This window comes from Vigna unguiculata, chromosome 3 (assembly GCF_004118075.2).
Source record: "Vigna unguiculata cultivar IT97K-499-35 chromosome 3, ASM411807v1, whole genome shotgun sequence".
Classification (NCBI taxonomy): Eukaryota; Viridiplantae; Streptophyta; class Magnoliopsida; order Fabales; family Fabaceae; genus Vigna; species Vigna unguiculata.
The window spans coordinates 43086686-43102723 of NC_040281.1; positions in this window are offsets into that span (position 1 = coordinate 43086686).

Here is a 16038-nt window from a genome sequence, read left to right on the forward strand (position 1 = left end):
TGTTTGTTGTTAATGTTTAAATCGCTAATAGTTAAAATTTTGATACTTGATGTAAAAACCAATTTAAACTCTAATTTATAAATTAATTATATTTTTATTTATAATATATACTATTTAGATATTCATAATTTTTTTAATTTATAAAATGTATCCAAGTTAGTCAATATTGTAATTAATTAATTTTTAATCTCTAAAATTATCTTATTGAATAAAATATTTATTTATTTTGGTGATTCCAAATATCCTATATGTCAAGAAATAAAAGTATTTGGTGATTTCAAATGTCTTTTTTATATTTATATATATATATATATATATATATATATATATATATATATATATATATATATATATATATATATATATATATATATATATAAGTGTTTTTCATGTTACAATATTTCACTCTTTTTTTGTGGCTGTTATATGGTGCAATGAATGCTTCCAATTTGGCCATATATAGGAATGCTTCAAACCATTGCATAATTTTCGATGAAGTCCAGTGCCTTTAATGCTTTAAGTATCCAAACGTGAGAGTTTGGGACAAATGCTTTTTGAATGAAAATGGTATAATTGAAATTGATTTCAGATTATATTAAACGTATTACTATAATGGTATAAAGTTGCGCATGTGGTTTTCATTTTATACATTAGGATAAGAATATAGGTTTTATATAGTATATTTAGCGTAAAGAACAAAAGATGATGCCTAAACTATATTAAAATATTATACATATAGATATTTATGTAAAGGGAATTGGATGAATGCAATTATAATATTAAATTGATTTCGCACATGTTTTTAAGGTCATAATTACAAATGAGAGATGTATATGTTATATATTTGAACGGTGGTATTGTAAGTTTTTATATGTATATGGTTGAATAATATCGTAGTTTTTTTCTTTCTTTTGAGATGTGTCTTTGTAATACTAAAAACAATATATATATATATATATATATATATATATATATATATATATATATATATATATATATGTATGTATGCTGGCGAGAGGAAACGTTGACTCATCTCATTCAACTGTAACATATGCGTTTAGAAAGAGAAAAAAAACGTTGGCTCTTTTCAATTTTACCAAAGTGGATAACATATAGAAAGAAAAAAAAATGTTATGATTGCTTACAAAAGGATAAGTTGTTTTCTAGAAAACTACTTTGAATTCTTTGCAATATTGTATTTCATTAGCAAATCCTATGCAGTGGAAATAAGCTAACTTGTAGCGGTCTCAATGGTAACTATACTTATTAGTTTGCGTAAGGATGAATATTTGTATCCAATAATGTTTGTGGATTCTTATCTACCTATATGGGTTTTATCAAGTGGACTAAAGGGTCTCATCTTTATCATATGCAAGTTTTGGTTCATAATTAAATGGTGTTGCAACTAGACATGTCAAAGTCAGTCAACCTGGCTCATGGGTTGGCTCGTCATGAGCCGGATTGAAAATGAGTGAATTCAACCCGGTTCACATTATGGTGAGGTAGAAATTTTGTAATTCGGTTCAACTCACTATAGATTGGTGAGTTAAGTAGGTTGGTTCACCAACCCACCTAAAAAATTTATTTATTTATTTATTTTTTAGTATTCAAATATTTAAATAAATTTTTAAGTAACCCATGAGATGACAATCATAATAAAATCAAGAACCAATGTTTTGATCATGCTCACCACCAATATATGAAGAATTATTTCCAACAAAGTATCCATACAATCTAAGAAAGCATGACTAATATTACAAATTTTCTGTCATGTTATGCAACAAAATATAAATAAAAAAACTATACATTTTTTTCATGCTAATTTAGAAAAAATTATTTATAAGACGGTTACTTGAGTAATTTATTATAAAGATTATAGTTAAAGATTAAAGTATCAACATATATAACTTGACAATCAAATTAATTAAACATTCAAACTATTCAAATATAATTAAGCAACATTCTAGCATTTAAAAATATGAAATTGTGAACAAAATATAATAGGAGTAGTAAATAATTATTAAAAAAATTAAAAGAAAATTTAAAAAAACTTAAAAAAAATATGTAAAAAAAATATGTTGGTGGGTTAAGTGGGCCAACCCACCTTCAACCCGGCTCGAACCCGTTTAACCCGTGGGTTAAGTGAGCCGGGTTGAGTTCAACCCACTTTTGAAAAAGTTAAATTTTTCTCAACCCAATCCGGCTTGAACCCGTGGTGAGCCGGGTTGACTCACGGGTTAAAACTCATTTTGATATCTCTAGTTGCAAGGTAAGATAGCAATGCATGTGTTCTCTTGTGGATTGGACTAAGTTGTAAGAGAATGCAAATAAATTATTAAAAATTTCTCAATATTTGATAATAATTACATTGTTGAAGAGTTTATATAGTAAGTTGTTGGGAATTGGTTGTCTAATATGGTGTATTCGCTGAGGTAGAACTAAGATGTTAGTATTAAAGGAGGAAGATAATAGTATGGTATCACAACTTTGGGTGCTACAGTCGCATGTGCATTGACCTCCAAGAGGACTTTTTTATCACCTTATTATATTAATTAATTCATTCATCATTTCTTATTGGATCTTTAAAAATGAATCTCATCTCTATGACCAAGATGTTTCTTAGAACTATAAAGTTCTCAATAGCATCAACATACTCTTTTCGATTGACAGAAGGGCAACATACTAGTTATTTTTTGGATTTTAAAGTTGTCACCTTCTGCTCCTTAGAGCATTATCTACATGGACAATGCCTTCAAAATCTTGATCATCTTTTTTGTTCATGGGAAATGGATACAGTGACTTAAAATGGGAAAAGTCACGTGACTTTGTACTTAATAGGGGATGATCAATGGATTATTTTTTAACTGTTTTTTTTTTTAATATTGAATAAAACATATTTTGATAACATTAAAGTTATGTGATTTTTTCCGCTCAAAAGTCACGGGATATGTCCCCATGTTCATGTGTCTTTAAATTAATATGTAGTATTCTATAAGACATAAGATCGAAGTGTTAGGTTTTTAAGGGAACTCAATCAGAGCTATTTAACTATAAAGACTCCTATTATATTATTCTTATGGATCCTCTGGCATCCTTGAATAAAGTCTTCTCCCTTGTAGTGTTGTGAGAGAAAAAAATCTTTGGTGAATTGGTCAACTATTCATAGGTCGTGGTTGTTACTAGTAGAGGAAGTTAAAGAAACAATTTTAGAGGAGGCAATATGTCTCAAAATAGGAGAAACTATGGTTGGGGTAACACAACACAAGTGTGTAGCCATTGAGGGAAACTATTTGAGCTATTTAGTAGCAATTCCCTACCTCCACCACTAATTTTTTGGAGAGAAAATTGTGATCCATGAATTGCAAAATGAGAACTTATTTGAGAGCTCAAATTTTGTAAGAAAAATGGAGGAAAAAGAATGGAATCCAGATCCTTTATCCAATAACCCAACAATGGCTCAAATAACACTTCATAATGAAGAAGTGTCAAAAGAAGGCAAAGCAATCATACATTCAATACATGATGTTTTTATCAATTTCTTGAATCTTGGGACAACTTGGGACATGCTCATTGAGGAGTTTCGAAGTAGCAAAAGAACAAGGAGGATAGAGGTGTTAAATCTGAGAAAAGAATTTGAAGAAATTAAGATGAATGAGTCCGAGTGAAGGAGTTTTCTGAAACACTTTCCAAAGTGATTATTCAAATGGACGCGTAAAGGGTTAAGGAAAAATTTTGGTGTGTCTTCTAGATAGATTTTCATCTAAAATATCCTATTTCGAAGAAAGAAAATAAGGAAAATATCAAAGAATGGAAGAAAATGTTGAAGATTCTGGTTAACACAAAGTTAAACCTCAAGGCCATAATAGCTTTTAAAAACATGCTTCGGTGGGAAAATGCAAAGAAAAAAAAAGGAAAGAAGTTAACAATAGCTTTTAAAAAACATGCCTCGGTGGGAAGAAATGCAAAGAAAAAAGGAAAGAAGTTAACAACAAATGAGGAAGTTGGAAAGATAAGTTTTGACCTTGCTATCATTGTAGAAAGACAAACTGCACAAAAAATTGTTGTTGGTACAGGTCTGGAGTGAAATTTAGAGCTTGCAACCAACTTGTTCATATAGAAAAAATTTGTAAAAATTACAGAAAACAATAAGGACAATAAACTTCACTTGCTGAGCACCAAGAACAAATTGTGCAGTAGCTGATCATTGCTTCTTTTTATTATGCAATTAGTAGCAAATAAGTTTGGCTAATAGGTAATGGGTGTACCAATTGTGACTTATGATGATGGTTTCTTCAAGGAACTTGATCAGCCATACCTCTCTAAAGTCAGTGTTGGTAATGGAGAAAATGTTGTGTTAAAGACAAATGATTGGTTATTATAGAAACACCTTAAGGTAAATAAACTTCAAATATTTTATTTGTGTCTAAGCCAATGTCTTTTGAGTGTGGGACAAATGCTTGAAAGGAATTATGTTTTGCATTTTAAAAATATGAGATGCACATATTTAATTCTTATGGATGTGATGTCTATTAAAATGAGAGAGAAGCATTTCTTTATAATGGAAACAAATTATTGCGCAATTTTCCAAACAAAGTAGATGAGTCTGTCTTGCGGCATAAGAGGTTTAATTATTTTAATTACTAAACATCAAGTTAATGAAGTATAATAATTTAGTGTAAAATATGTTTTTTATTCAAGAACTTGATAATGTGTGTTATGTATATTGATACGGAAAGCAAGTAAATTGTCATTTTCTATTGAAGCAAGCTGGAGAACTACTTCAAAATTACAACTTATACCGATGTATGTGTGTGACTTAATGAGCACATTATCTTTAAATGAAAATAGATACTTTTTGTTGTTTGTAGATGACTTTATAAGGATGAGTTCAATATTTTTTTCTAAAGCAAAAGTCAGAGGTGTTTGTTGTCAAATTCAAGAAAAGAGATCATTAAAGATGATTGATTTAGCTAAAATGCAAAATAGGCTTCATATGCTACTACTACTATTAATTTCACTAACAATGACCTTGAATTTTTTTTTTTGGTATTTTCAATTAGAACATGTTTCAAATAAGTGTATTGATGTCAAGAGTTTTTTTTTTTTTTTTTAAATACGATAAGTCATATGTTTGTCATTATGTAAACCAAAAGAGAGTTGTTTTTCTTATTAGTGCACCAAAATATAAAGAATGCTTTTATCTTATCTATATTTATCTCTAGGATCATATTCAATACCATTTATTTATGCTTGTAACTATGGTGTAACCATAGTTGATAATCACTCAAGATCATAGACCTTTTATTTTAAAACAACAATAAAAAAACTAAATTTGAAATTTCTACAAAATAATAAGGAGTGATAATGAGATCTTCACATGACAAAATACTTCTCAACAAAACAACGTATTTTAAGGGAAAATATGATCATTTATTGAATGTAACTTGGCATAATCTAATTTGCCAAAAAAATTATAGTGATATGTTGTAAAACGTGTTGCTCATGTAGTAAACATGCTTCTCACGCAAGTTCTAAACTATTTGTCTTCACATGAAGTGTTATACAAGAATAGAATCGAGTTTTAATGTTTTACATTAAATTAACTTTATTTCTCCAAATTGTTAGATGAGAGATCAAACCCACAATCTTCCCCTCTTTTCCTTCCCTTCTAATTATTATGCCACCTTATATTCATGATCAAAATTATTTTATCGGTTAAAAACCCATCACAATAAGATATTGTGTTTTATCAAAACCTAAATGGCAATAGTAACAATGATCATGAAAATAAACTTGAATTAACCACACACAGAAAATTCTTTGAGAAGTAATCGCGCATTAACTATAATCCCTTATAATTTTATGAAATCTTATTATTTTGATTACATATTATGATATACGTGTTCATTTACTGATAAATAAAGAAGATAATTTTTAAATAATTAATGATAAAATAAATTTAACGAGGTTGTAATATTATCGTTTTAAAAATTTAATAAAATCAACTAAATTAATTAGTTCTGTTAGAAGTTTTTTACATCAAAGACGTATGAAATATGATCTTATACGTAAAAGGAATAGTATATATATATATATATATATATATATATATATATATATATATATATATATATATATATATATATATATATATATATATATATATATATATATATATATATATATATATATATATATAAAACATCTTAAAACACAAATGATACAAATATAATAAAATACTGAGAATACTGCTGCTCTTTATTAATTTAATGTAACTTAATTTAAATATACTTAGAAAATAACATATTAAAATATCAGATTTTATGATTCTAGCCACTGAACTGATAGCTTAGTTAAAAAATATATAGGATGTTAATCCACTAACAACTAATAAAATAAAACAAAATTTGACTAATTTAAAACTAAAACAAATTTAAAAATTTCTTTAAAATATACAAGATCCATAGCCACGTTCTCAATTACTCTCGAGCTTCATAAATAGCACACATGTGATCACTTGGGACTTATTCATCATGAAATCCCAAGCTTTTTATAGTATCTATTATAATTTCGTTTTAAAATATATATTGTTACTGTTATATCTATTTCATAATATCTATTTTAAAACATGAAATTATATTATAAATGCTAAAATTTTATTAGAGACTTTTAAAGTTTAATACACGCATAAATTTGTATATCTTTACTAGTGCGTAAATACTGTATGTTCAACGATGCTAACTATTGACGGTTTCAACACACCCGTTATGAAAAAAAGGTGGTGGTTTTTTTTGTAAATAAGTGTACAAAATCAACGATGATTTTACCTCAAATCGTCATTATTGGCCATCCCAGAGAGAACAATGACAGCCCTCTTAACTAACCATCGTTGTTGTTTATCATAACCATGACGATGGTCTCCAAAATCGTCGTGGATGTGCTTGGTGTGTGATAACCACAACGGTGGTCTCCAGAACCGTCGTGGATGAGCTTATCGAGGGTTAAAAAAATAACCATTTTCAGTGTTCCTCTTCGCGCCCACTCTTCTCTCTAACAGTCTCCCGCTGCACCTTCGTTCCGTCTGTGCCAGCCACTGCGATCACCGCTAGTCACTGCTGCTGCTTGGGTAGGGATGGCAACGGGACAGGATGGGTACGGGTATCATGATCCTATCCCCATCCCCATAATAAAAATTCATCCTCATCCTCATCCCTAAACCCAACGTATATACAATTTTTGACCCATCCTCATCCCCATCGGGTAACAATATTCTTATACCCATACACATTTTTGTTACTGTTCCAAATATCAATTAAATAATTTTTATAAAAAATTTTAAAAATCACACCAACAGAATCATGATACTATCAAAATATTCAAAATTAAAATAACATACTCTTTTTTTCTTTTCATGATGTCAAATATTAAGAAAAATATTATAGTAGTATAAATCTCAGATTAAAGTATCAAATAACAACTAGAGAAAATTCAACTAATTATATAAAAGGAAAAACATGTATAATTAAGATTGTGATAAAAAGAAAAGTACCTTGAAGATTTGCTTAAACTTAAAGAACAAGCCAAACAATTAAAAGAGAGCAAAAAAAAAAGTGAATAGCCAAAATAACAAAAAGAAGAGTTACAAAATAAGAGTCAAACATTCTCATGAATATATATATATATATATATATATATATATATATATATATATATATATATATATATATATATATATTGTCAACACCCAATTTCGTCCGGATAAATAAATTTATTTTTTTAAAAAAATATAAAAAATAAAATAAAATAAAGTTTTTTAGTTAATGGAAAATAAAAAAATGTGAAACAAAATTTTCTTCAAAAATTTTCAAACTTTAATTTAAAAAAAAAAGAGATGAAAAAAAAAGGAAAAAAAAAAGGAAGATCCAATTTGTTATTTATTATCACACTCCGTCTTATGAGCCCAACAACTCAACATATCTTCTACCACCTTTGTTTTGATAGAGAAATTAGTGATATTATTCTAATACTTAAAAGTAATATCTCTTCATATAATTAGAATCAATATTAATGATCTTGATTGATTTTGTGCTCTGATTTGCTATGATTCGATCTCTATAATGTGCTGCTAGCATGACCAATTCCTTTCTTATATTGTTTATTACAATTAAGGCTAAGATTGCATTGATATTGCAAGGTGTGAGTATAAATACGCACTCTGAGACAAAAAAAAAGATATTCTCTACACTTCTCTAATTCTTTCCCATCACCACTCCCACATACACACCTCCTCTTTCATCTCTCTTTAAAACAAAACATATTGAAGGAGGTAAAAGAATAGAAGATTCTCTATACTCTTTCTTTCTCTCTCATTACCACACATACAGACGCATCTCATTTTTATCTCTCTTGAAAAAATAAACATAAAAATATTATAAAAAGAGACAAGAAAAAAAAAGAAAAGACAGAAGGTATGTCATTGTTAGTTTCTTTTTCTTTTGATTTTTTTTAATTTTCATTATTTTGTTTAAATCATAAAAAAAAATCATATTTCTTTGGTGTTTGCTTGACCGCTCGCATTACATGACACTCATTTTAGACTTTCGTTCTTTTTCTTTTTTTTTAAAAAATATATACCAATCTAAGAATAAAAAAAATAGTTTTCTTTGTTTATTTTTTAATATCTATGTGGTTGCTCACGTCGTAGCGACATCGACATTCACTTCTAAATAACTTTAAAAGAATATGAAAAATTATAAGAGTTTAAAGAGATAAAAAAATTATTTTTATTGTCGGTCCGGTTGCTCGCGTCGCATGACACAAATAATAAAATAATACTAAAACTTTGAATGAAATTTTTTTCAAAATTACTAAAAAAAATTAAATCATTCTTCAAATATTTTTCCAAATAGCTTTCTCAAGAAGAACTACGTAACCCTGATTCTCCATTCACATGGAGATACGTAAGAGCGAGGATTAATCCTCGTCGGGCCCAAAAAACAAAAAAAATGTTTTTATTTCTTTTGTACATCCTTTTATATTATTTTTTGGAAAAAATATATATTTTGAAAAATCACATAACTTTTGCACATTTAATTAAAGGTATCGTCTTAGGACGGGCGTTGTGGGGTGTTAATACCTTCCCCACGCATAATCGACTCCCGGATCCAAAATCTGGTTTTTCGCAGACCTTGCTCTTTTTTATGGTTTTCCTAAAATAACTATGGTGGCGACTCCAAACTCTATTTTTACAAATTTTTATTTTTGGTTCATTGTCCCGTCGCGATTTCGGTTGCGATATATATATATATATATATATATATATATATATATATATATATATATATATATATATATATATTATATTAATTAGATTATCTAATAAATTATAGATATTTTAGTAATTTAAGCTTGGACAAGTATTTGCGAGGATATGTATATTTTCATACATATCCTCATCCCCAGTTGAAAACTTCGGATATTACCCATATCCATACTCATACCTAGTCAATGCCAGAATTTCCCGTCAAAACAGAGACGGGTTCAGGTGATACCCACGGACACGGGTTTATTTGCCATCTCTATGCTTGTGTTCTGCTGCGACGTCCACCATGTTGCTACCATCGCACCGTGTCCCTACTATCGTTGTCGCCGCTTCACTATAGTTGCTGCCACCGCTGCCATTGCGTCCTGCTGCGAGGTTTGCTGACATTGCTGCTTGGGTTGCGCTGTCACTGCGCCACTGCCACTGTGTCATTGCTGTTGTGACTACGTCGTTGTTGGGAAGTTTGCCACCATGTCGCTGTTGGTTCTTCGAAGCCGCTACAACCACACCGTTTCTACCCTTGCGAAGTCTCCATCGTTGTTGTCATTGCGTCGTAATTGCTACCACCGCACATCCCTTGTCGCTACCAATTGAATGAGAGCAGCCCAAAGTAGTGCTAATTGTATCATCTTCTTCTCCCTCGAAACATCGTGGTTGTGGACTACTAGGTAAATGTATTTCTTTTTAATTAGTTTTTTAATATTATAATTATTAATGTTTGAGTATTTGTTGAATTCTTATGGTATATGCGTATTCTCAAACGAGTTGGGATTGAGTCCGGTGGTGTCCGACCCTCGGCAATGCGTTGAGATTGAGTCTGGAGGTATCCGACCCCAGACACTTATTACTTTTATGTATTGTAAAATTCTTTCTCGTTACAGAACAATGATGGATGTAAGACCCAAGAAATTTAATTAATTAAATAATTAATTAATTAATAAATGCGGGTAATGGGAACCCTTATAGTAATTAATACGGGCTTTTATGATGTGGAATAGTACTAGCTCAAATGCTTGAGAGTACTCCTTTATTATTAAAGGACTTGGGTTTGAGTCCTATGTTTGCCATTTATTCTTTATTTTAATTATTTGTTATTTTAATAATAATGTGCTTGAACGTGATGAGTGATACACTAGTGCAGGGAAGGGAAATGACAGCGGTTATTTTCAGCTTTTGGCTTCGGGTCTGCAACCGCTGCATATACGACCGAGGTAAAAAGCCAGTAGTTTATGCCTCGGTTATAACCCGAGGCATATAAAATATTTACTGCCTCGGTTTCCGCCCAACCGAGGCCTAATGCGTACCAGAAATTCAAAAAATAAAAAAAATTTAATATACTTTCTGCCTCGGGTCTGTTTTGACCGCGACAGAAAGTGCACTTTACTGCCTCGGTTCTGGTCTAACCGAGGCATATGGCCATTTAAAAAAAAAAATTAAAAATTCGATGATCTTCTGCCTCGGTTTTGGTTACAACCGAGGCATAAAGCTATTTCTTTTTTTTAAATTCTAGTCCTATTTCATTCAAATCTAGCACATTTAACCTGCAAATTTTGAACCAGAAATACAAACCCAGCCAGAAACAATATCATATTATAATTGATGGACTCATTACAATACTTAAATACTATTCATATTGTAGCACTCATTACAATATCATGTGCTTCCATAAACAAATATACTAAGTACTATTGTACATTTGAATAATATACTTTGCCAAAGCTATCCTTAAATATTTGATGGACTTGACGGGGATTGATGTACTGGTACCAAATCTCTGCACACAAGAGAATAATTTAAATTAGTATATAAACTAAGCCAAAATTGCATATAAGTATTTCATATAGTGAAACAATTACCGTTTCCCAACCACTTGTGATACGAGCACGTACAATGGTTGATATCCATTGCATTACATAGTAACCGCACTCATATGAGCCGGTTTGTAAATTACACTACAATGAATGCACATATATAAGTAATTGATGAAGAAAAGAAATTGAATAATTATAATACTATAGACCAAAATAGCAAACCTTGAGGCTCAACCATGCTAGCCTTTTTGTCATAGCAGTTGATTTCCCTAACAACATGCTATGTCTAGCGATTGAACTATGAAAAAGGTAATGTGTTAAGATACAATTATATAAGAAAGAAAGTTCATAAAATTAAGGTTCTTACCAATCTATAACTTGTCTCAGATGGTTAGGAGGAGGCCTGTGCAAGGAACAAAGCCACACAGCAATGTTGTCCTTCATGGAAATTACAACTAGTTGCCAATGACGCCTGCAATAAAAAAAAATTCGTTGTTGTACCTTAAAATAATATATTATAATTAGAAGTCAACAAACTACACTTACCCAGAAATATAAGGGACAAAATATATTTTCTTCCCTTGTCCAAAGCATTCAGTGACGTATGCTTGAATGTCATCAAATTTATTGCTTACATGAGTGAGTTGGGGGTCTATGAACCCATATACATCACTCAACCCCATATTGTTACTAACACTAAAAATATACCTGGACAAAAACATTTATTTAATATAAGTTACTATATAAATTAATTAAACATAATGAATAGTTTAGATGCTTACATCATCCATAACTGAATAAGGGTAATATTCAGTTCTTCTGTACCCGACGCAAGCTCTAAGACATCTTGCTTATGCAGGTACATTGGGATGTCACTATCTCTCCCAAATACATCAGAATCCCATGGAACTACCATCGGCTTATCACTAATGATGTCAGCAAGCTGGTGTAATGCACCAAGAGGATCGTCCGAAGATATTGGAATCTTCATAGGTTCAGGACTTTCCACTTCATGCGACTATTAGTACATGGAAAAAATAATTTGATTGTGAACATAAATAACATGTAAACTTAAAATGCAAAGTACTATAAGGTGAGTTTGGGGATCCATACCGAAGGGTCAGAAATAGAACCAACTAAATCTTTAGGCCAAGCGAGGAAAGACTGAAATGCCTGTGCCACAGTATATACCTCATCTGTTGGCACAGGAACTAAAGCATCTGGTATAATAACTTCCTCTACAGTGACCTTAACCTCATCATCCGCCAGCTCCATACCATGAAGAATAGTGGCTGCCTCAAATTTTGTTCCACGAGCAACTAGTGTCTTCCCTGTACCATGCAGAACATATAGTTCACATCGATGAGTGTTGTCTGCATCATCCCCTGGTACAGCTGGACCCGAGCAACTCCCCTTTTTGCTTCTACCTGTTGGGGGCACAAAAGGTTCTGCTTGGGGAATTAGTTGCGGAGGGTTGCCATGACCACCAAAATGTTGCTCGAATTGACGCATAACCCTTTCAGTGATTTGTTCTGTCAACCGTTGAGTCAGTTTTTCTTCATACTCAGCACTATGTGTCCATGAAGATTGACTAGAGGAGCCACCAAAAAATTGACGAATGCCGACTCCTGATCCAGCAGCACGCACACGTCCGGGGTGCTCAGGTTGTCCAATTGCAGTAGCAAGAATATCATGACGACCTTCTGGAATGAAAGTACCTTGGGAGCTCTGCTCAACCAAGGAGTCCTACAATATAACACAAGAAAATTAAGAGAAACTCGGTATAAAATGATATTAATATTTTAGTAAAGTTAACTCTTACAATTTTTTCAGAGATTTCTCGTGCAGTTTCGGAAGTGTAGGTGCCCGATGATCGTAGGCGGGCTAACTTCCACTTTTGATGACGAGATGGTGGTGAAGGAGGCGCAAGACAATCATCTTCAGAAGGTGGGGGCCTAGATTTTTCTTTTTCCTTCAATATCTTTTCTTCAAGCTTTCTATACCCACCACGAGACAATATGTGTGGGTTTTTATTTTTTTTACTTATTGCTTGGGCTTTTGTCCTTATTTCCTGTAACATATAATTGATTTTATGAATTAGTTCAACTTGTAGACAATTTCAACAAATTTTTGAATTCAAGTAAACTAACCTTCCATCGCTCAGATGTATGAGACTCAACAAACTGACGCCAAGTGTCTTCATCAATTGAAGTGTATAGCTCACGTGGATCTTCATTCTTTTTAGATCCATAGACATACCTAGACGTTAGTTTTGTCTTAAAACCACGAAAATCTTCGGCGACTGCTGCCAGACATCTATGTTTAAGTGTCGGCACATTTGGAATATCAAATGTCGTTTGCAATAAAGAAAATGAACATCAATAAGTATTTTACCAATATAATAAAAATATAAATTAAAAAAATTACGTGACATAATTTACCGTTAGATCCTGCCATATCATGTTCCGTTGAACTTCAGACACATGATCGAAACTAGGAGTAAGGATGGATATTCTTTCACGTGCCAGTACTCCTAAATAGCTTCTAAAGAGGTCTCCATTACGACCTGAAGCTTGACCAGTGATGACGTCAATAATGACATGAGTCTTCTTACCTTTAGCTTTTCTCAACATGAGCTTCCTCAATCTAGTGGCTCCTCTGGTGGTTCTCTTTTTAGGCAATTCATCCTCCGATGATGATGATGAAGTCTGATGGTCAGCCATATATCTGTTGTTAAAACAAAAAAATACAAAAGATTAATAACAAATAACATATTATTTCACAAAAGACGTAAATTTATATAAACAATTCAGATTCATACATAAAGTTATGGATTGGTCATATGTATATTCCCTCATCGTGATCTTCCCGAATTGCTTGTACATCGTCAAGTACTGGGGCCTCATCAAAATTTATCGCTGTTTTAAATGGATGAGTGTCAGCAATATGAAGGTTACTCAAATTCTCTTCATTAACATCAATTTGTTTCTTGCCATGAAGAGCAACAAACCAATGTTCAGTTGCAGGATCTTTTACATAAAAAACTTGAGATGGTTGATGTGCCATGATAAAAGGCTCGTCTCGATAACCCACCTTTCGAAAATCAACTAGAGTCATACCCGATTCATCAATTTTGACACCACTCTTATTATCAATCCACTTACATTTGAAGAGTGGAATAGTGAACACAGTATAGTCAACCTCCCATATCTCTTCTATTACACCATAGTACGTCATTGACCCAATTACCGGATTTTGATCTTTGGATGTGGAAAATTGCAGCGACTCAGCTTCAAGACTCACTCCACTATTTTGTACTGTGCTTTTATCATCCAAAGACTTTGTGTAGAATGTGCAATTATTAATTTCATAACCTGTAGAAGTTACGACATCAAATTTCAATCCATTTGCTAGCCACATCAAAGTCTCAGAAGATTGTGAATCTTTCAAAACCTCATATTTAAACCAAGGCATGAACGTTTTGTTATGCTCCATCAACTGCCATTTCTCTGATTGTCTTGGATGTTGTTTCTTTACAATGGCTTTGTGTGCAGATAAGTAAGGGATCACCTCATCAGTGTTGTTCAATATGTATAGATGTGCTTGCAATAGTTCTGCGCAAGATTTGGTTACCACATTCACACCCCGGATGTTGTTACTTATAGAACACCTGTTCAACCATGATCTAGGAGGAACTCCTATCGGATTTGCTTTTGTCATGTAATCTGAACAAAACTCAATACTTTCTTCTGCTATATACCTTTCAATCATTGAAGCTTCTGGACGATATTGATTTTTCACGTACCCTTTCAAAATCTTCATATAGCGTTCAATAGGATACATCCATCTTAAGTATACTGGCCCACAGAACTTGATTTCTCTTACCAAATGAACAAGCAAATGTACCATAAGATCAAAAAAGGATGGAGGGGAAAACATCTCCAGCTGACACAAGATGATAACAATCTCACTTTGAAGGTCATCTAACTTTAAAGGATCGATGACTTTACTACAAATTGAAGAGAAAAATGAACACAAACGATTTATAGCTTGTCGAACATTTTTTGGCAAAATTCCACGAATAGCCACCGGTAACAATTGTTGCATTAAGACGTGACAATCATGAGACTTCAGGCCAACAAGCTTCAAATCCTGCATTGACACTAAACTCTTAATATTTGAAGAGTATCCTTGTGGTACCTTGACACTTTTAAGACAAAGGCAAAAACTTATCTTTTCTTGTCTAGACATGGTGTAACATGCGGGAGGCAAATAAGTACGCTTACCAGCCTCCCTTGGTGCCAAGTCTTTGCGAATATTCATTTCAAGCATATCCAACCGAGCATTTACTCCATCTTTTGTCTTTCCTTGAATGTTAAGTAGTGTACCAATCAAGCTATCACACACATTCTTCTCCACATGCATTACATCTATGCAGTGTCTAACCTCTAACTTCGACCAATATGGAAGATCAAAAAATATTGATTTTTTCTTCCAAGGGCTCGTTGTAGATGATTTCTTAGAGGTTTTCCCAAATACATGATGTATTTTATTAACTTTTTCATGAATTTGAAAGCCATTCAATGGAATTGGTGCATCATCATTCTCTTGATGTCCATTAAATGATTTTTTTAACCTTCGATAAGGATGATTCGATTGCAAAAATCTTTGATGGCGCATATATACTGTTTTCCTTCCGTATTTCAATTGATGAGCTGCAGTATTTTCTTCACATATAGGACATGCTTTATGACCCTTGACACTATATCCTGACAAATTACCGTAAGCTGGAAAATCATTAATTGTGCAAAATAACATTGCACGCATCATGAAAGTCTTAGAAGTAAAAGCATCAAATGTTTCAACCCCATCCTCCCACAACATCTTCAAGTCTTCAACTAGTGG